At 48.0% G+C, this 21,239-nt stretch overlaps 1 protein-coding gene across 1 annotated transcript in view; it reads left to right on the forward strand.

Moving 5' to 3' along the window:
- The first annotated feature begins 781 nt into the window (after positions 1 to 781).
- LOXL2 (lysyl oxidase like 2) overlaps positions 782 to 21,239 on the forward strand; it is a 109,330-nt gene continuing 88,872 nt past the window's right edge. The window contains exon 1 of the mRNA XM_061163883.1: positions 782 to 992. The gene's annotated coding sequence lies outside the window, so the exon portion shown is untranslated. The remainder of the gene's footprint in view (positions 993 to 21,239) is intronic.

Genomic DNA, 21,239 nt, shown 5'->3' on the forward strand with positions numbered 1-21,239 from the left:
GCCCACCGCCAAAGGCCCACAGACTGGATACCTTGTTTTCCAGCAGCTACCTCCTGCCCCCGGCCAAATCTGGCTCTTGCATAGGAAACCCCTGGGAATCCCCTTGTCTTCAGTGTGAGCCTCGAGCCAGGCAAGGAATGTCCTGCGCCATAGACATCCTTAGCTGCGTCGGGTTCAGGCTCCTGATCGCATTGCTAAACCCGGCCCTGCACTGTAGGAAGGGACCTTAACGATAACTGAATCCAGAGCCTTTAATTTAAAAAAGAGAGAAGGGATTCTCAGAGGAGAGAGACGATCTGCCGGAAGAAAGGCGGCTGTGCGTAGTCACCTCCAGAAACTGCTTTGCCCATCAGGAAAACCCCAGGAGAGGTAGATGACTGTTTCTGAACTCTTTCAATCACCAGTTTTCATTAAGCATCTATTAGGTACCAGGCAGCGCTAGGTTCTCGGCATAAGGGGAGGGATTTGGCGCGGGCTCTACTGGGGATGGATAAAGACATCGAAGGGTTAAATTCCGGGAGTTCCGCGTGGGGCGGGGGCGGCAGAGGGGAGTGCAGAGGAGTCTCCCAGAGGAGAAGGCCGCTCCCCAGCTTCTCAGGCTCCGGAAACCTGGGCGAGAACAGTCTAGGAAGGGCTGCCCCGTTGGCGCGCAGCCTCCTCCGCACAGCCCCTCTGGCCCCGGGAGCGGTCGCTCTCGAATTACAACAAAAGGGGCCGGAGGCCGGGCCTGCTGCGGCGGCCGCCTTCAGGGAAGGGGGTGGGTCCGGGGAGGGATTTGCCGTCCCACGCTGGTTAAAAGTGCCGGGAAAAGGGTTCAGGAGCCACTCCAGCCCACGGCTTCCTAAACTTGGGAGTTCACTTTATTCAACCACCGGAGAAGTCGTCGGCTCGCCCCCATCCGCTCGGGAAAGGGGCTCCGCGGCGACGGGCGCAGAGAGGAGCCCCCAGTGGAGAGCCGGGCCCAGCCAAGCAGTGCGCACCACTTCTGCCAAGTAAGAGCGCTGCCTGAGCCGCCCCCGCCCCAGGGCGGTTCGCGCGAAAGCGGAGGTCTGGGTGGGGTCTTCAGGATCCGCTCCCCACGCGCCGCCTCTCAGCAGTGCGTGGGGCTCCCGGGACCTACGAGGCGGGCACACAGAGAGAAAGCTTGATGCTGGGAGATGCGAGGACTTGCAGGCTAACGGGACCCACCCAGTCCCACCTCGCCTGAACCCCGCTAACCTCGCCGGTTAGCCCACGCATCAGGCGCGCCCCCGGGAGCTGGCCGCTAGGTCCGTGGCTCGCCAGGGGCGCCCGCAACCAGGCAGGACAGAGCCAGTCGAGACCCGGTGCGGGCTAGGTGCCTAGGAGGGCGCAGCGTAGGGCCACCGACACTGAGGGCTGCGCCGGTGCCTGGAATTCTGGCTTTTGAGGATGTGGAGCGCGCGGGGGGCTGGGGGCGCACTGGGGCGTCCCCTGAGCTGTGGCTTTGGGTATGTGGAACAGACTGGATTGGGATGGGGTGTGCGAAGGTCTGGGGTTAGGGCGCAGCCGGAGAGCCCTAGCGTCAAATGCCTGGATTTGGTTTTCTCGTCAGCGGGCCGGAAAGGTTAGGCTGAGCGCTGGAGTGCGCGCTGAGTCCTTTGGGCAGAGATGTCCGCTCCGCGCCCCAGGTAGCAGTTCCTGGCCTGTCTGGGTACCAGGAAACCCCTCCCGCCGTTATCGCACGGAGGCTCTGGAGCAGAAAAGCGCCAGCACAGACGAATCCATGGATGGTACATGCAGGATCGCCTTGGGGCTAATTCTGGTTTTATGCTGAAACTCCATCCTTCTTCAGTGCCCGCAATTTATACGCAGGCGCTTTGCACACCTTCCTCCCCTCTACTCCCCCAACTCCCCACCCCCACCCGACCCCCGCTCTCTCCCGACCCGACCCGCCAACCCCCCATCTGGAGCGCTCTGGAGTAGCTGCCTGCAAGAGCAGTCGCTGTAAATCAGCGCCGGGATAGATGATTGGGAAAAAACGGAGGAATTCCTTCCTCCTAGTCGTCTCTCACCGGCCCCAAGAAAGACCACCGAAACGCAGCGGGGGTGGGGTGAGGGGAGGCGGCGGAACACCACCCGGGAGGGGACTGAACTTCTCCAGGCTAGGAAGCCTCAAGTGCGGATGAGAAGAGAGGTGAGAATCAGAGTCAGAAACACGCCCCACGTTAATTTCGTCCACTGAAATCTTGAAACTGCGGAGATCTTCAGATCGGTCCAGTGGATTCTTTTCTGTGCGAGAGAAAAGTGCTGAAGCTCAAGGCTACACACTGGGTTAGTGGGTGTGGAGACTTGAATCCAAACCCCCCACTCCAGGCTCCTCGCCTACCTCACGGCTAGCCGGTCTGTCCCGGACCCTAAAAGACCATTTGTCACCCTTGGTGGAGTTACTTGGTTATTTATGGTGCATTATGTACTCAATGGTCAGGGCTGGGGCTTAGGACGGAGACGAAGTGCTCGCTTCCCTGGTCAGCTTCCAGATGAACGATGGACTCCTGGACTCTTCCTTGGCTAAGTTGTTCCTTTCCCTCTGTCTTTTACTCTGTTCCCCTTCCTGGTGCCTAGAATCCATCTCTGGACTGGCCATCAAATCCACGGTAAATTGGGCTTCCCCAGTGGCTCAGCGGTAAAGAATTTTCCTGCAATGCAGGAGTGGCAGGGGAAGTGAGTTTGATCCCTCGGTTGGAACGATCCCCTGGAGGAGGGCATGGCAACCCACTCCAGTACTCTTTCCTAGTGAATCCCATGGTGCATGTGTGCGCATGCGCGCCAGCATTTCTCTGTCTCTGATTTTGTATTAAAAAAGTGATTTGGTCCAAGGCCGTTTAGTCGTTAAGCGGCGGAGTTGAATAGGAAACTTAGGTCTGAAGAGGAAGCATCCCCTTGACGTTACAGTCGGCTGACATTTTGGTGCATGGCAGATGGGAAATTCTGCGGAGATGTTTGCATATGTCTCCTTTACCGCTGGCCTCTTCACCTGGCCTCTCCTGGCCTTTTCCTAAGGTTTGCCCTCTGACAGCTGTATGCCCAGTGTACGAGGGCCTTGTACATGAGACAGATTTTCTGTGCTTTGGGGGGTGATCATTAGTGAACCTGTCTAGTATCCTAGAAAATTCTACACTGTTTATTTAAAAATCATGTTTTTATTCTGAAAAATTCCAAATGTAGACAATAATAGGGAAAAGGCCCCCATATACTTCCCACTCAGCTTCGACAGTTATCCACATTTTGCCATACTTACTTGTCTATCCCTTTCCAATTTCTATTTCACAGAAGTATTTTTTAAACATTTGTTTTTGTTTGTTTGGCTGCGCCAGGTCTTAGTTGCAGTGTAGAAGCTTCTACACTTCTACATTGGGGCTTCTCAAGTGGCCCTAGTGGTAAAGAACCTGCCTGCCAATGCAGGCGATGTAAGAGACATGGGTCAGTTCCTGGGTCAGGAAGATCCCCTTGTGGAGGGCACAGCAATCCGCTCCAATATTCTTGCCTGGAGAATCCCATGGACAGAGGAGCCTGGCAGGCTACAGTCCATGGGGTCACAAATAGACATGACTAAAGCAACTTAACACGCGCTCCTGAACGCATAATTGAGGCATGTAGGATCTAATTCCCTGACCAGGGACCAAACCCAGGCCCTCTACTTTGGGAACATGGAGTCTTAGCCACTGGACCTCCAGGGAAGTTCATAGTGGAAATATTTTAAAGCAAATCTCAGACATACAATCCTTTCATCCCTATGCAGTTCAGTGTGACTTCTAAAAATATTAAATAACCAAGATAGGTAAGAGTAATTCTTTGGTATCATCTAACACCCAGTCCATGTTCAATTTTCCCCCTAATTTCCACCCAAATGTCTTTTTACAGTTGATCTATGTTCTGTTGATTTATTTGATTTTTGTTCAAATTGTATATTATTCCTTTCAAACCACTTTTCTACCTCCTGTGTTATTTGATTCACACAACTTCCCACTAAAGAGCGAGGTAGGTTTTGTTGAATTCATTTTACAGTTGAGGGAGCTGGTCAGCAGAGAAGCGGTCCCGATGGCACAGCTGGTAACTGGCAGAGCCCAGAACTGACCCAGCGTCCTCCTTCCGGGGCAGCAGTGGTTCTGTTTCTCTGCGCTCTTCATGGAATATCAGCTGTTCTCTGACTCATTCATCCTGGCTCTCGCTTCATCCTGGGCTTATCACTTCCTATTCACCTGGTATCAGAAACCCCAGTGTAAATATTTAGTAATTGGCCATTTGGTGCTAGAGATAAATCAGGGGCAAAGTCAGGAAGCCTGGGCTTATTTTCCAGCTTATGGGAAAGCAACTCACCTCTGGAGAACTCAGGGCGGCCCCCTCTGAATTAAGAGCCATCATCCTTCCCCTTCTCAGGCTCCTAGTTCTGAAAGTAGGATGAGGGAAATGACTGGAGCCGCAATTCCTGGAAGAGATAAACAGCCCACGAAGAAATTTCATTGAGAACAATTACCCCTCACTCTTCTTTGCCCAAGTATTTTGGCCACTGGCGTCTTTAGCAGGAGATGGCTGAATTCTGTGGCAACAAAGAGGCTCCCCTCTGAAGTTCTTCATTTATGGACAACTTTGTTTATTCTGCCATTGTCTGATGAGGCTAGAAGACACCAGAACTTTCTACTTTTAGCATTTTCACTACTTGTGTTTATTTGCTTTGGAAAGGGGTAATAACGAAGTCATTTTTACATCTTATTAATGAGATTCATGAGTTGTAATTCTCCGTCCTTGGCTGGCTGTGGGGGAAAATGGAATCTCTTCTTTCTTGATGCCTAGATTTTCTGCTGTCATATTCTTTGCCCTGAAATAGACATCAAATGAATAGACCTTCCACAATACAGCCCATTAGGAACCGAGAAACTGGTTGCTCCAGTCCCGTTATTCAATATAGGAACTCCAAAGGGACAGAGCATTACCTTTTAACCATGCTGTCTTCTGGCAGCTAACAGACTGTCTCTGTAGGGACAGTAAAATTTCTAGGTGATTCCTTGTCAGCAGCTGCTGTAGCTTTCTTCCTTTTACAGTTTTGGGAGCTTTAGGAGGTACAGATGTCCTCTCCTGGGGCTGCTTGAGTTTAGGAGGACAGCTTGTAATGACTGTCATTCATCTCCCTCTGGAGAAGGGCATTATGATCAGTCTGCCTAGGAGTGTCACACAGACCCATCTGTACCCCGGGGGTCCTGAGGCCTTGGATGAGGTAGCTGCAGCCTGTCCTGCTCCAGACCCAGAGAGCCAGCAAGACTAACAATCATGGCCCAGCAAAGGGAGAGCAAAGTGGATCGCAGAGTCACAGATCCGCAGCAATGCCCTACTCATCTTCTGAGTCTCTGCCCTGTCTCAGTTGAAGTGAGTCTTCAGATCTTCTCATCCTGGTCATTTCAGTTGTCCTTTTGCAGGAGGTGCGTGTGATGGGCAGGGAGCACAGTCCAGCCATCTGTGCTGGCCGGTCTTCCCCAGCCACCTGTATCAGAAACATCTTTAGGCATCAGAACCAGCCTTTCAGAACAGGTACTTGTTCCAGGGTGATAAAGCATCATGGTGACAGTTTGGATACGATGTCTGTCAGAGATGAATGGATAAAGAAGAAGTGGCACATATACTCAATGGAATATTACATACCCATAAAAAGGAATGAAAATTTCCTTTAAAAAGGAACTTTTTAACCCATAAAAGTCTGTTAATTCTAGTGAGCTGAATGAACCTAGAACCTGTGACGTAGAGTGAAGTAAGGCAGGAAACACGCCTATGAATACACCTCTATTGTATATATTAGGGCTTCCCAAGTGGCGCTAGTGATGAAGAGCCTGCTTGTGAATGCTCGAGACATAAGAGACACAGATTCAATCCCTGGGTTGGGAAGATCCCCTGGAGAAGGTAATGGCAATGCATTCCATTATTCTGACCTGGAGTATCCCATGGACAGAGGAGCCTGGTGGGCTAGAGTCCATAGGGTCGAAAAGAGTTGGACATGACTAAAGCAACTTGGCACTCATGCTTTGTATATTAATGCATTAACATACCAGAGGTTCCTTGCATAGGACCCAGACTCCAGCTGTAGCCACCACATAGATTTATGTGAGAAAAATAACATGAATGAAGTCTGTTTAACAAAAAAAAGTCCAGAGTTTTAAAAACTCTTTATCACTTTTCTTGACAGAAACAATATACCCAGATAAGTGTGTACAGCAAATGAGGGTGTAGAGTGAGAATCAACTCAGCGGAGGTGAGGACGTAATTAGGATCACAGTTAGTAAGTTCTCCTGGCCCAAGTCTTTTTCATCCCTTCACTTGAAATACCTTTTATATTATATTATAATGGCTTCCCTGGTGACTCAGTCAATAAAGAATATGCCTGCAATGCAGGAGACCTGGGTTCGATCCCCAGGTTGGGAAGATCCTCTGATGAAGGAAATGGCAACCCACTCAATTATTCTTGTCTGGGAAATGCCATGGACAGAGGAACCTGGTGGGCTCTGGAGTGGAGCCCATGGAGTCCATGGAGTGGAAAAGAGTCGGACAAGACTTAACAACTAAACCACCATTAGGTTATAATGTCATACAGGAGTGATGATGCATTTTCTTTTTAGTTTTTTCCTGTTGGAATCTGTCAGACAAGCAGACACAGCTGGCCTGGGGCTGCCCCGCATCAGGGGCTCCCAGACGTCTTCTTTGACGCATTGCCAACGCGATGCTGAGGGCATCTTCTGAGAAAATACTGCCACTTGCCTATAAAGCTTGTGCTTTATGAGAAGATAAGTTCTGTTGATGACTTGCAAACAGCTCACTTTTGCTCAGACAGTTTCTTTATACTGTCTTCTTGAACTTGGATCCATGAACTTCCCCCATCCCCAGCCCTGTCCCTGGACATGCATGTCCTGGGATAAACACAGCACAACTTTCCAGATGCCTGCATGACTCACGACCTAGTGAGAAAGATGTTTCTCTAAATATAAAGATGTTCCAGCTTTTCTGAAACAAACACGAATATAAATTTGAGTAAAGTACCTTTTAAAAGTACCTCTTACAGAAGAATAGCGAATGTAAGTGACATGGCACCAAGCCTAAGTATACAAATGGAAACGCATTCGTTTTCATTTTTATTCTGATAAAATATACAAAACATAAAACTCACCGTTGTAATCATTTTAAAGTGTACCTTTCAGTAGTATTGCATACATTCACATTGTTGTACAACCATCACCACCATCTGTTCCAGAATTTTTTTCATCTTCCAAAAATGAAACTCTGTATGCATTAAACAATGACTCCCTCCTTCTCTCATCACCCTGGCAAGCACCATTCTACTTTCTGTCTCTATGGTTTTAATTACTCTTTGTTGTTGTTGTTCGCTAGGTCGTGTCCAACTCTTTGCAACTCCATGGACTGCAGCATGCTAGGCTCCTCTGTCCTTCACTATCTCTTGGAGTTTGTGGAAATTCATGTCCATTGGATTAATTAATTAATTACTCTAAATACCTCATATAAATGGAATCATACACTGTGTGTCTTTTTGTGACTTGCTTATTTCACTTAACACCTTTTTGGCACGAGGGCCCAGTTTCATGGAAGACCATTTTTTCCGTGGTCCAGTGGAGGGGAGGGATGGTTTTGGGATGACTCAAGCACATTACACTAAGCACATTACATTTATTGGGCAATTAATTTCATTATTATTACCTTGTGATACATAATGAAATCATTATACAACTCCCCATAATGTGGAATCAGTGGGAGCCCTGAGCTAGTTTTCCTGCACCTGGATGGTCCTGTCTGGGGTGATGGGAGACGGTGGGAGCCACTCCCCAGCAGCGCCTGTGTCACCACTTCAGCTCCACCTCAGATCATCAGACATTAGCTTCTCGTAAGGAGCTGTTAGCCTAGACCCCTCGCATGCTCAGTTCACAGTAGGACGCAGGCTCCTATGAGAATCTAATGGCATCACTGATCTGACAGCAGGCGGAGCTCAGCTGGTAACGTGAGCAGTGGGCGTGGCTGTAAGTGCAGATGAAGCTTTGCTTGCTCCTCCACGACTCATCTCCAGCTCTGTGGCCCGGAGAGCAGGGATGAGGGGGTTGGGATGGTGGACCCCTTACTTAACATATTGTCTTCAACTTTCGTCTGTGTTGTAACATGTGCCCGAATTTCCTTGCTTGTTAAGACTGAATGAAATTCCACTGTGTGTATGTGCTACATTGGGTTTATCCAGTCACTTGTCTGCTTGGGTGGCTTCCACTTTTGGTTATTGCGAATATGCTGCTATAGGGGTTTCCCAGGTGTGTTAGTGGTAAAGAACCCGCCTGCCAGTGGAGGAGACGTAAGAGATGTGGGTTCGATCCCTGGGTCAGGAAGATCCCTTGGAGGAAGGCAACCCGCTCCAGTATTCTTGCCTGAATCCTATGGACAGAGAAGCCTGGTAGGCTACAGTTCATGGGGATGTCAAAAGTTGGACCCAACTGAAGTGATACATGCATGCATGCTAATACATGCATGCTGCTATGAATGTAGGTGTACAAATACCTGTCCTGGATGAATTTTACAAGATGACCTTGTAATGACCATCTAGATCAAGAATAGGACATTAGCCAGAGTGTATGGATTTAAAGATAAAGTAGGAGATTTCAATACATTTATGCCACATTTTCTCTACCATGAGACTGTTAAGAAGAGATGTTTGAAACACAGTTTATAATCTGAGAGGCAGCAAGATCAGTTGTGAGATTTAAGCAACGTCTTTCCTTTAAATGTCTGCAGAAGATGACACAACATATTTGGGGTTTGCAGTTACAGCTGTATTAGGGCATCACCAGCAAACAGCATTCTTCCAGGCTGTCCCTGGGCCACGGGGGTTTGCATTCACCTGGAAAACTCCTGGGGCTTCCCTGGTGGCTCAGAGAGTAAAGAGTCTGCCTGCAGTGCGAGAGACTTGGGTTCGATCCCTGGGTGCGAAGCTCCCGTAAAGAAGGGAATGGCAACACACTCCAGTATTCTTCTGGGGCTTCTCTTGTGGCTCAGGCAGTAAAGACTCTGCCTGCAATGTGGCAGTGTGCTGTGGTTAGTCGCTCAGTCCGACTCTTGGCAACCGCATGGGACTGTAGCCCACCAGGCTCCTCTGTCCATGGGATTCTCCAGGCAAGAATACTGGAGTGGGTTGCCAGTTCCTTCTCCAGCAATGTGGCAGACCCAGTTTCAATTCCTGGGTCGGGATGATCCCCTGGAGAAGGAACTGGCAGCACACTCCAGTACTCTTGCCTGGAGAATCCCATGGACAGAGGAACTTGTGGGCTACAGTCCATGGGATCACAAAGAGTTGGACATGACCGAGAACTGCTTTTTTGTCACCTTCTGTTAGATCATGAGTTTTAAGCCTTGAGTGAAAAAAATTCTCAAGTGAAAAATTCCTGCCTTCCTTCCTCCTTCCATTCCCACCTGGTCCCCTCTTGATTTCTTTCTATATTTCTGGCTGTGCCAGATCTTCTCACAGTGCACAGGCTTCTCTGGTTGTGGCACTCAAGCTTTGTTGCCCCAAGGACGTGGGATCTTAGTTCCTCGACCAGGGATCGAATCCTCATCCCCTGTGTTGGAAGACAGATTCTTCACCCCTGGACCACCAGGGAAGTCTCTGGTCCCCTCTGTTATTAACTAAAATGATTTATGAGTGACATCCTAGTTGCCAGAGACTCAGCCAGTAAGAGACAAATATGAGTAAGACATGATATTCGACATGTGCATTTAAAAATAAGTCATCAGTCAAGAATGATATGCTGAAGCCTGGCAGCTGACTCCGTGGTGCTCATGTGGTGTCGACAGCAGCTTCAGAGCAAAGCCAGAGAAAGTGTGGAGCTTGGGCTTGTTGCATCTCACAAAGGGGGTAAGATTACCTGTCAGGTGACCTGGAATTGCTCTAGCATGCCCGGAACCAAAGTGTAGGAATAATTTGAAGAACAAGCTTTTGAGTGGCCTTGAATTCAGATGCATTGAATGTTCGAGAGCATTTTGCTAACCTTGAGGTTTAGGGACCATTTTAATGATTTAAAAAGAAAAAACAAAAATTCGGACATCATTGAACCCCATGAGGTCTTTAATCCTTTCCAGTGGCACGGTTAATATTCTCAAATTGATGTTCTCCAGGCTCTCAAAGCCACACCCACCTCCCCACCCAACTATCAACCCCCTATATAATCTGTTACCCCATCATCATGATGTTGCAGCATGATGGTACCCTGTTAGTGCATACTAAGTCGCTTCAGTTGTGTCTGACTCTGCGACCCTATGGACCATAGCCTGCCAGGCTCCTGTGTCCATGGGATTCTCTTGGCAAGAATGTTGGGTTGCCATGCCCGCCTCCAGGGGACCTTCTCCATCCAGGGATCAAACCCTCATCTCTTAGGTCTCCTGCATTGGCAGGGGGGCTCTTTACCACTAGCTCTTCCTGGGAAGCCCCTAGCTTCTTCTTTGCCTGGAGCGTTGCTAATTTCCCTACTGGCCTCCTTTCCCTTGCTGTTAACCCATGGGAAGTCATTCTTTATGCAGTAGGCACAGTGATCTTTCTAGAACAGAGGTGGATAAACTTTTTCTCTAAGAGTCAGATACCAGATAGGTCCATTCGATCTTCGTCGCAACTGGTCAACTTGGCTGTTTTCATGGGAAAGCAGCCATAAACAACAAGAAATGAGAGCATGGCTGTGTTCCAAGACTTTTGTTTCCAAAAACGTCACAGATTTGGCCCACGCGCTGTTGTTGGCTGACTCTGCTTTTAATCACAGATCTACCCTCCCTCACCCTCCTGCTTACATTTTGTTGGCTTCTGATCCCCCAAAGGAAAACTCAGCTTGTTGGTATGACATGCAACTTTCCTCATGGTCCTCTACTTGCTTCTCCAAGCTCACCTCTTCCACATCCCCTCACCCTACCCACTATCCCAGCCGTTCCACTTTTTATCTTGCAATTCTGAGCCCCACATGGCTTTCAGAACCCCATGTGTTATTACACACCTGTCTGGAATGGTCTCCCTTCCCCACCATCAACCTGTCAAACTCCCTCTTCCCTTCAAAACCTGCCTGGATGTCAGCTGTCAAAGTCTTTGCCTGTTCCTCATCTCCAACTGTAATCACTGTCTTTTCAGTTCTATTTCTGTGTTTGCTTCTCTAAATACACTGTGAACTCCTTGAAAACAGAACCCACATCAAGATTCATCTTTGAATCCCAGTGTCTAATACAATGCCTGCCACGTAACAGATGCTTGGTAAATAGATATTACTAAACTGAAGTGTCAGTTAAGTAGATTCCTTCTTAGAAAGCTTAATTGAAATATAATCCACATGCTATAAATTTCACCCATTTAAAGTGGTCAAGTCAATGGAGTTTGGCATATTCACAGATACATGCAATCATCACAAAGAGAAAACTGTATGTATTAGCCATCTCCTCTTCCACTCATCCCCTTACACCCACCCCTGAATAGCCACTAATCTATTTTCTATTACCAATTCTGGATATTTCATATAATATATGGTATTGTCCAGCTTCTTTTGGTTCATATGATGTCTTGAAGCTTCATGCATGTAATGGCATGTAGCCATACTTCATTCCTTTTTCTGACCTAATAATAACATTCCACTGTGAGGATACATTTTGTTTATCCATTCACTGTTGATGGACATTTGCATAGTTTCCACCTTTTGGTGATAATGAATAGCACTGTTTTAAATATTTGTGTGCAAATTTCTGTGTTAACATCTGTTTTCAATTCTCTTGGGTATATAAGTAGGAGTGGAATTGCTGGGTCATATGGTAATACTTTGTTAAACTTTCTAAGGAATTCTCAATCTATTTTCCACAGTGGCTGCACCATTTTATATCCATGCAGCAGTGAGGCTGCCGATTTCTCCACATCTTCACCAATACCTACTTTTCTCCACTTAAAAAAAATTATAAATTATAGCCGTCCTAATGGGTGTGAAGTGGTACTACATTGAGGTTTTTGTTTGCATTTCCCTAATGACTAATGATATTGAGCATCTTTCCATGTGCTTGTTGGTTATTTGTATGTCTCTTCAGGGAAATGCCTCGTCAGTCCTGGGTCCATTTTTAAATCAGATTGCTTGTCTTTTTGTTATTGAATTTTAAGAGTTTTTATATATCCTGGGTACTAGATCTTTCTCAGATACATGATTTACAAACATTTTCTTATTTGTGGATTGTCTTTTCACTTTGTTGATATTTCTTTTTCTCAATTCATATCACAGTTACTCAGTATTTATTCTGTGCTGGACATGGAGGACCTGGGGATGTATCTACCCTCCAAGGGGTTCACAGTCTTAGGAGGGAAACAGATATGTAAACAATACAATAAATAATCGATTAGTACACCCTTTTTTCTGGCCTTCCCAGGTGTCACTAGTGGTAAAGAACCTGCCTGCCAATACAGGGGACATAAAAGATGCGGGTTTGATCCCTGGGTCGGGAAGATCCCCTGGAGGAGGGCACAGCAAACCAATACAGTATTTTGTCTGGAGAATCCCGGACAGAGGACAGAGGAGACTAGAGGGCTATGGTCCATAGGGTTGCAAAGAAATGTGACTCAGAACACATGCACACCCTTTTTTCTACCCCCACTGCTGCTACTCTGGTTCATGAAGCATCACGATAGTGTGTTTTTTTAAAAAATATCCATGTATTTATTTATGGCTGCGCTGGGTCTTTGTTGTGGCATACAGACTCCTCGGTGCTGCGTGTGGGTTTTCTCTAGTTGTGCCGAGTGTGGCTCCTCTCTAGTTGTAGTGCACACGCTTCTCATCGCAGTGGCTTCTCCTGGTGCAGAGCAGAGGGTGCGAGGGCTTCGGTAGTTGCGACGCAGGGGCTTAGTTGCCCCACGGCCTATGGGAGCTCAGTCCCCGGACCAGGGATTGGCAGGTAAATTCTTAACTGGACCACCAGGAAAGTCCCCTTGATAGTGTCTTTTGATGCACCAACACTAGTAACTGATCAGTTCTAAAAGTAGCTGAGAAAGTCAGCCTCGTGCAGTAAGAGCAAGAACTTGTAGCTCTCTGTGTAAGCACTCTGGGGATGTCAGTTTCTTGACACAGTGCCAGCTGGCGCTGTGAGCTGGGCCTGGCCGGTTTTGGTGAGGTGGCAGTTGGTACCTGCTGCTATTACTCACTGGACTTTTGGAAGGAAGCCAGTGTTTCTATGGACAGGAGGATCCCAGATTATGGGCTCTTAACAAACTGAGGACAGCACTCCTGCGCCCTCCCCTGAGCCACCAGACATTTCTAGACAGGCCAAAGATGTGGCCCTGGCCTCTATGCCAGCTGCTCCTTCCTCCCCTGGGGCCTGGGTTCTATTTCTCATCTAAGGGACTCAGGCGTGACGAAGTGACTGTTGGATCAGGTTGCATTGCTTGGAAGGGAGCTTGGCCTGAAAGCTTCTGGAGACACAGAAGGTGTCTAAAGCCACAGCTGAGTCCTGCTGTGACTGTCGCTCCCTGAAGTATGTGTGTGTGAGGCACGCATGTGAAGCTACTTAGCTTCACTTGTATTTGACTCTGTGCGACCCCGTGGACTGTAGCCCGCCAGGCTCCTCTGTCCATGGGCTTCTCCAGGCAAGAATACTGGAGTGGGTGGCCTTGTCCTCCTCCAGGGGATCTTCCCCACCCAGGGATCGAACCTGCATCTCTTATGTCTCCTGCATTGGCAGGCGGGTTCTTTACCACTAGCGCCATCTGGGAAGCCCCCCAAGGCATGGGCTAAATAGAGAAGGCTTGGGGAGTATGTCACTTAAGACCTGAGCTCCTTGGCTGTTTTTTAAAAATTATTTATTTTTGACTGCACTGAGGCTTTGTTGCCATGTGAGGGCCTTCTCTAGTTGTGGCGAGTGGGGGCTGCTCCAGTTCTGGTGTACGGGCTTCTCCTTGCGGTGGCTCCTCTCGTTGCGGAGCTCGGCTCTAGGGCACTAGGGTCCAGTAGCTGGGTCTCATGGCCTTACTAGCTCTGCAGCATGCAGAATCTTCCCGGAGCAGGGGTCGAACTCGAATCCCCTGCATTAGCAGGTAGATTCTTCACCACTAGACCACCAGAGAAGTCCCTACTTAGCCATTTTGGGAGTCCATCTCTTAGAAAAACTAGTTTGAGGACTTCCCTGGTGGTCCAGTGGTTAGAACTCTGTGCTTCCACTGCTGGGGGCCTGGGTTCCATCCTTGGTTGGGGATCGAAGATCCCACAAGCTGTTCGGTGTGGCCCAAAAAAAAAAAAAATAGATTTAAAGGAAAGCTGGTTTGTACACTCCCTCCATGCCAGGACTCCCCCTACTCACCTACCCCCCCTGCCCCAGTGAGCCCCTCTCTACCATAGTGTCTGTGCTCAGACCAGTTCTCCAGAGATTTGCATGCAGTCGCCCCATCCCCCACTACACTTCCTCCCCTGGAAACAAGACTTATTTGCAGTGATTGGATTACTTGCCAAATTTGCACCCTATCCTGGCCTGACGTCTGTTCTCCTCTCTTCCCTACCTTTTATGGATCTTAATACCTCCTTCAAAGTGGCACGGAAATTCAGACCACTTTGGCTACTTGACTGTTAGCTCTGAGAAAGGGTGTCTGAGAGTGTGTCTGTGTTGGAAGTCGGGAGGAGGTGGGAAGATGGTTAAAACCTGTTACCCAAGTGCTGTGTTAAGAGTGTTCAGAGGGTGGGAATTCCCTGGTCTGGGTTCGATCCTTAGTTGGGGAACTAAGGGCCTACAAGCTCAAGCCTCATGGTGTGACCAAAAAAAGAAATAGGAAAAAGAGTGGTCGATGGGTGAAGGGACATCCCTCCTAGAATTTTTCCAGGTTGTCGCTGATTTTGTAACTGTAATAGTCACCGCTCATTGAGCACTGGCTCTGAGCCTATCACTGACTGTCCTGGGCACTTGGTACTTCTTATGGAACCCACTAACACCCTGAGACCCTTCTGTATTTGCAGAAGCCAGATGTGAGTCTGGGTCACTCTCAGGTGCCAGCACCATGCTCTTTGTATCACTATATGTTATACAGTGGGCTTCCCAGGTGGTGCTAATGGTAAAGAGCCCACTTGCCAATGTAGGAAACACCAGAGATGTGGGTTTGATCCCTGGGTTGGGAAGATCCCCTGGAGTAAGAACTGGCAACCAACTCCAGTATTCTTGCCTAAAGAATCCCATGGACAGGTGAGCCAGGCAGGCTATAGTCCATGGGGTCACAAAGAGTCAGACATGACTGAACACACATGCCAAAGAACATATATGTATTATCCTGTAGTCAAATGGCAACCCACTCCAGTATTCTTGCCTAGAGAATCCTGTGGACAGAGGAGCCTGGCCGCTGCTGTCCATAGGGTCACACAGAGTCGGACACGACTGAAGCGACGTAGCAGCAGCAGCAGCAGAACCATATCTCCGTATTTTTAGGGGCTGCTGGGGGTGGCTAACTTGAACTTGATGGTCATCCCTGCCTCACCCCACTTCCTCTCCAAGCAGCAGCCCTGATTTTGGATCTCCTCTCCCCCTTCGTAGGGGGAGGGAAACAGTGGAAACAGTGACAGACTTTATTTTCTTGGGCTCAAAAATCACTGCAGATGGTGACTGCAGCCATGAAATTAAAAGATGCTTGCGCCTCCTAAGTAAAGCTATGATAAACCTAGACAGCATATTGAAAAGCAGAGACATTACTTTGCCAACAAAGTTCCATATAGTCAAAGCTATGGTTTTTCTAGTAGTCATGTACGGATGTGAGAGCTGGACCGTAAAGAAGGCTGAGTGCTGAAGAATTGATGCTTTTGAACTGTGGTGTTGGAGAAGACTCTTGAGAGTCCCTTGGACTGCAAGGAGATCAAACCAGTCAATATTAAAGGAAATAAGTTCTGAATATTCTTTGGAAGGACCGATACTGAAGCTGAAGCCCTGATACTTTGGTCACCTGATGCGAAGAACCAACTCTTTAGAAAAGACACTGATGATGGGACAGATTGAAGGCAGGAGGAAAAGGGGATGACAGAGGACAAGTGTTTGAATGGCATCACCAACTCAATGGACAAGTTTGAGCAAACTCCAGCAGATGGTAAAAGACAAGGAAGCCTGGCGTGCTGCAGTCCATGGAGTCGCAGATTCGGACACGACTGAGCAACTGAACAATAGCCACTGCCCCTTCTTTATGGGCTACAATCTGTAGAGGTAAGGTGTGTCTCTTAGGGCTTCCCTGGTGTCCAGTGGTTAAGGATCTGCCTGCCAATGCAGGGGACATGGGTTCAATCCCTGGTCCAGGAAGATCCCACATACCTCAGGGCAACTAAGCCTATATGCCAGAACTACCGAACCAGTACTCTGGAGCCTGTGCTCTGCAACTAGAGAAGCCACTGCAAGGAAAAGCCCACTGGCTGCAACTAAAGAAAGCCAGCCACGAAGACCCAGCACAGCCAAAAATAAATAAATTAATTAAAAGATGTGTCTCTTACAGACACTGTATATTTGGCTTTCCTTTTCTGATTCCATCCAACAGTCTCCAGTGGTTCATTTTAAAGTGTTTGAAATTGGACCTTCATCCCCCCCCAGGAAACAGCCTGGTCAGAATGAGATTCCACCCAGGGCCGGAGATGGACTGTGGGGCACCCCGATCGGTCACAACAAATTGTGCCGGACAAAGGCCTCTTTCTGAAAGCGGACAGAAGTTCAGCTCTGGATGCCTACCTTCTGGCCATTTCACTGGGCCCTGAACATTCCCACCCTGTGGCCAGAAATAGACAGGACGGAGGTGGACTCTTTGGCCAGGGGCCAGATGGACCAGCCCTGGCCAAGCCTGGTGTCAGAGTCTGCATTCTTGTCTGAGGTGGTTCAGAAGGGCCCCCTTGTCCCCGCCTGCTTCCCTCATTCTCTGATCACCCTCTGTCCACCCAAGTCAGCCCTCCTCCACAGAGGAATGTGTTCCGTGTGGGGCCAGGAGCGGCAGGCGACCACAGCTGGGGTAGCCTCTCCAGTGCGCTCTGGGCCATGAAAGAGGACCATTCATCACTTCTGCTGCTAGATCAGGGATCCGGGTGGCAGGGGGAGGGTCTGATGGAGGAGACAGCCCTCACCCCACCTCTGACCCCAGATCTGAGTGCCGACATCTGGCAGAGACATCAAGCAGAGAATTATGTCTGGGTGAAAAAAACCAGCTGAGCTCCTTGCTCTATTGTTCAAAGACACTAAGCAAGGGGCCTTTGCATCAAGGGCCACTGCTCCCGGCTGGGAAGCCCCATGCTTGCTGATGCAGTGCTTCCCAATGGGGACAGCAGGCCCATTACTGGGGGCCCCGGAACACAAGATGCAGAGCAAGTGCTGGGAGCAAGGAGTCATTTACCTACCATGGCCCTCAGAGAAGGTGAGGCCAATCACGCAAAACTGGAACCCAAGGGAGGCCTATTGTAGAAGGTTCTGGCCCGGGATGGTCATGTTGGTAGGTAGAAGGAGTTAAGAAGATCAGTTTGTTAAGAACAGTCGTTTTTTTTTTTTGCTAAATGCACTATCCACAAGAAGTGTATAATGATGTTTTCTTGTTTGGCCACACTGTGCAGTGTGGGATCTTAGTTCCCTGACCAGGGATGGAACCCACGCCCCCTGCAGGGGAACCTCGAAGTCTTAGCCACTGGACAGTCAGGGAAATCCCACAAGTAGTGTAGAATTTTTACAGTGTGTTTCCCCTCCTTATCTATGCACATCTTTGTTTTGTTGTTTAGTCACTAAATCTGCAACCCCATGGACTGTAATCCACCAGGCTCCTCTGTCCATGGGACTCTCAAGTCAAGAATACTGGAGTGGGTTGCCATTTCCTACTCCAGGGAATCTTGCTAACCCAGGGATCAAACTCACATCTCCTTCATTGGCAGGTGGATTCTTGGTTATATTGGGTATATTGGGTATCTTTTGACACTCAGGTGTCAGTGGTAAGAGGCTGAGGTCTGTTGTATTATTTAAGACTGCATTGGGGAAGTTGAAAGCCACTCAGCTTTTCAGACAATACTGTTGCTGCTGCAAGTTCTACGATACAGAATGCCTTTTCTCAGGTAGATGATGATGTCGTCATTCAGACAGGTTTGCTTCTAGGAGAAGAGAAACAAATATTTGAGTAATACCAAGAAAATCTTGAGACTCAGAGGTTTTTTTTTCTGTTTTGTTTTGTTTGTTTGTTTTTGGAGTATGCCTTTGATGTTTCTTCCTAAGTGGAAAAATTCAGCTATCAAAAGAACAGCCTAAGAAAAGCACGCTGGAAATTCCAGTTTTACATCTTCTTTTCCTCTTGAAGCCCCTTTGGGTCCAAATTAAGTAAAGGATTTTCAAATAGTCATCCATTATCAGTACAGTGTCATGCCTGGAATCATAGAAATCAGTGTTTCTAGACTCGCGGTTGCCAATGGAGGGGCATATGGAGGAGTGACAGAGTGGGAGTTTGAGGTCAGCTGATACAAACGATCACATGTAGAATGGATAAACAGGAAAGGCCTACTGTACAGCGCAGGGAACTATGCTCAATATCTGGGATAAACCATAATGGAAAAGAATATTTAAAAGAATGTGTGTATAACTGAGTCACTTTTCTGCACAGCAGAAGTTAACACAACATTGTAAATTCACTAAGCTTCAAAAAAATATAAAAATCAGCATTTCTAGAATGTACTGGAAAGTTCCAGGGGTGGTATATGTTTTGGAGCTCCAACAAATGATGTGAATCAATTGAAGGAGCACTGTTCACAATGAACTGATAAATCTCAGCAAGATTCAGGCTTAGAACTTTTTTCTTTCCCTCTGACCACACTAACTCTGACCAGCCCTAACTCCCAGCAAGACCAGGAGGCATTGGTTGACTTCAGACCTGTTTGACAGTCTTATTTGTAGGCATTGAAGACTCCCTGGAGCCCGCCCTTCCCATGGAATTAGGCACAAGGTAGCACCTACGTAGTTTACACAGCACGTGTGAACAAACCTTTTGTTTTGGTACCTAAGCTGTTCTCTAATATTGTGTATTCTTTGGAAAAATGTCTGTCTCTAGTTTTCAAGTAAGTTCTTGCAAGAGCTGAATCCAGGAGGAACTACCTAAGCTCATCTTTGAGGGTTCTCAAATATTAATAACATTTGGGGAAATCTGAAGCACAAAATTAAATACAACCACCTACATTATACAGTTTGGTGGTGGTGGTTTAGTCCCCAAGTCATGTCTGACTTTTTGTGACTGCATGAACTGTAGCCCGCCAGGCTCCTCTGTCCATGGGATTCTCCAGGCAAGAATACTGGAGTGGGTTGCCGTGTCCTTATCCAGGGGATCTTCCCAACCCAGGGATCAAACCCAGGTCTCCTGCATTGTAAGTGGTCTCCCGAATTGCAGGCAGTCTCTTGCATTGCAGGTTAATTCTTTACTGACTGAGCCATCAGGGAAAGCCATTTAGCATCAACCAAAACGGTAGTTGGCGCTTGAACAACTTGAGTCAACTCTAGCAGGAAGGGATCTTCCCTGCTGGTCCAGTGGTTAAGAATCCACCTTGCAATGCAGGGGACCTGAGATCCAGGTTCAATCCCGGTTTGGGAAACTAAGATCCCATTTGCCTTGGAGCAACTAAACCCACACACTCTGGAGCCTGTGCACCACAACTAGGGAGTCCGTGCGCCACAACAAAGATCCCTGATGATGCAACGAAGACCTGATGCAGCCAAATAAATGTAAAAAAACAAAAGAAAGAAAAGAAATGGTTAAAAAAATCTATCAGGCAACACCTGTTTGAACCCAAATATTTTACCTGATTTTGGGGGACCACCTACCATGGGTCAGGAACTTAAGAAACATGATCTTTGTCTTTTGTGAGAGTCCTGAAATGACGATGTTGCTTGTTTTTTTCCTTCAAAAAGTTGCTTTTAAGTACATATTGTTCCTGTGGCTTCCCAGGAGGCATAGTGGTAAAGAATCTACCTGCCAATACAAGTGATGTAAGAGATGTGGGTTCCATCCCTAGTTTAAGAAGATCCCCTGCAGTAGGAAATGGCAACTCACTCCAGTATTCTTGCCTGGAGAATCCCATGGACAGAAAAGCCTGGTGGGCTACCGTCCATGGGGTTGTATAGAGTCGGACAGGACTGAGTGACTGAGCACACACATGCATATCATTTCCATTTTATAGATGAAATTCTGAGACTTGGAAAATCTGAGTGTGCCTGAGGTCTCAGAGCTAACGTGATAGAAGTGGGATTTGAACCCAGCTCTGTGTGACTCTAAACCACTGGGCTGTGATGCTTAGTGGCGATAGGGAAGTGGTGTTCTGTGCAGCCCATTCCCCACAGAGGATGAATGTGCAGGCTGCCTGAAGAGGTGGCTGCATGTAGGGGGTACTCTAGGCTCTTGGGGAAGGTGAGCTGATTCTGGCTGATGTTTATCAGGAATGTCTGGGATTTAAGTCCTGGGTCTGTCAAGGAATTCTTCCCCCATCTCTCCCAGACACCCCCTGGGGGCTACAGGGCTTCTTGTCTGCAATGCTTAAAGTACCAACTATGTGAACTTGTATCCTTAAATGGATTGAATTGAATGGAAGAATGTCCTCAACTGCTTAGCCAACAACCCAGGGAGAGATAACTTACTACTTTCTGATAAGGCACGGTCACAGTAGATTTCTGGCTGACTCTTATTCATGTTAGCCACATACTGAGGTCCTTGGGTACCTTGCCTTTGTTTAAAGTTTTAATTTATTTTTATTTGTGGTTGTCCTGTGTCTTCGTTGCCTCGCAAAGGCCGTGTCTAATTGCGGTGAGTGGGCTCCCTGTGGAGCACAGGCTCAGTAGTTGTGGCTCGTGGGCTCGGCACACTGGCTCAGCAGTTGTGGTGCTGGGGCTTAGTTGCCCTGCGGCATGTGAAATTTTCCAGGACCATGTCCCCTGCATTGGCAGGTGGATTCTTATTCACTGGACCACCAGGGAATCCCGGGCATCTTGCCCTGACCCCCTGACGATGACCTTCTCCTGAGCCAAACTGTGTGACGAATTCAGTCCGTCTGCTGCAGTAGTTCCTGGACTTCACTCAGATGAGGTTTTCACAGAAGACTCTGCAAAGTGGATCTTCCTTTTGTGAAATTTTCCTCTGCATACCTGGAGAGGATTGGTGAAACCTGGGCCTTGTTTGGTACATGTGAACCAGCTACAGGAATGTTCCGCTGACCCAGTTGGCTTGCATTCAGGGT

This window comes from Dama dama, chromosome 16, assembly GCF_033118175.1.
Source record: "Dama dama isolate Ldn47 chromosome 16, ASM3311817v1, whole genome shotgun sequence".
NCBI classification, from domain to species: domain Eukaryota; kingdom Metazoa; phylum Chordata; class Mammalia; order Artiodactyla; family Cervidae; genus Dama; species Dama dama.